Here is a 1,583-nt window from a genome sequence, read left to right as displayed (position 1 = left end):
TCGACCACAAGTCTAAAATATACTTCTCTACAAGTAACTACAAAGTCTTTACGACACCATACCCCACATCTACGAGGTGAGCTGAAGTGAGGAGAAGTGGGCTGAAAGCTGTGACATGGTGTGAGTAGAAATGACTATAGAGGCAGGATCTGGCTGCTCCCATGTTAACTAGTAGCCTCGCTTTTACCCCATTCAGTTTCATCTTGTCATAGACTGGGGGACAGTATTTTTGTGCAGTGGCCCCCTCCACCGTGGGGAGGTGTGGGGGCGGTCCTAAAAATCCAGCTGTTGTGGGGCTCCACTTCCCTGGGATCGGCGTAGTCGGCGGGTGGGTTGTCGTTCTCGGCGCACTCATCATCTAGGGTGGAGACTTTGTGGCACCCTTGGGTGGTTGGTCTGCGCCGGGCAGCTTTTAGCTGTTCATGTATGTTGTGACTAGGGCATCAGTGACTACAGGTGGAGAATTCCCATGGGCTGATAGAAATAAGGTTAGTATTCTCCTTAGGGGCAGGGCATCTTTTGGTAGGGAGTGCCCTGGGTATAGTGGATGTTGCTGAAGGGCTTGTGTGGGTGGGTGGGGTCCGTGGTTTGGGGTGCGGTGCCCTCTGTGTTGGGAATTTGCTGACTGCGCCGATGTGCTGTGGCATGGTGCAAGTGGCTAGAAGGCGTCTAACCAGGTGGACGTCTTTTTCGAGGTTTCCTGTCTGGTCATAGATTGTGAAATGTTACCTTATGGCGCTGGGGAGGATCCTCAACAAGGTATTGAAGATATGTTGTTCTCGGGTGGCCGTGTCGGTCTCCAGGTAAGCGGCAGTGACGAGTTGCCTGGCCTGGATGAGTGTATCGTCCAGGTTCCCATCGTAGGTGACGGTGTCGAGCTAAAGTGATGGCTTCCCCTAGGGATGACGTGGCTGCCTGGGTCATGATTTGCATAAACTGTGCCCATGTCAGCTCCGGGACAATCTTCGTGGCGATGCTTGACACCGGTTTTCCCAAGTGTGGTAGAGTAACTGCTATTTTCTCCCTGTCGTGGTCGAATGCAATGTCCAGTAGTGGTTTAATCATGCACATGTATGTGTTTTATGTCGCATTGTTCAGGGTCAAATTTTGGCAATTGTACATGCTGTTTGGCTGCCATTTTGTTAGACTTTCCTTTTCGTTCCTTGTTGCTCTCTGAACAGGACAAGAACCACCGCTAGCCACCAGTGTTATGCTCCATGTTCAGAGCTCAACTCCTTGCTCTCTGTGCATGAGCAACTGGTCTGGGGCTCCCTTCAAGACCGGATCGAGAGCATGCAACTAGAGGAACAGGGCATAAAAACTCGGGTCAACCAACCTTACACGTATACTGTATTACCACAAAGATATACAATGCTGGACACAATACAATGTATGGATTAAACACACTATTAGAGACACAGAGGACCCGGGTTGGGCTACCAGTGACTGGGCAGCTGCAGGTGTTGTCCAGGTGTGGGAGGGGTCCCATCAGGTGTGCTCTCTCACAGGAGACACGAGACCACCATCAGGAGCTTGGTCGTCCGAAGTGGGCTGCTGGGAGGTGTAGAGGGAGGCCTTTCCCT

Source organism: Coenobita brevimanus, chromosome 6, assembly GCF_032717465.1.
Source record: "Coenobita brevimanus isolate Jiangsu-jjx chromosome 6, ASM3271746v2, whole genome shotgun sequence".
NCBI classification, from domain to species: Eukaryota; Metazoa; Arthropoda; class Malacostraca; order Decapoda; family Coenobitidae; genus Coenobita; species Coenobita brevimanus.
Note: the sequence above shows the minus strand (reverse complement) of the source record.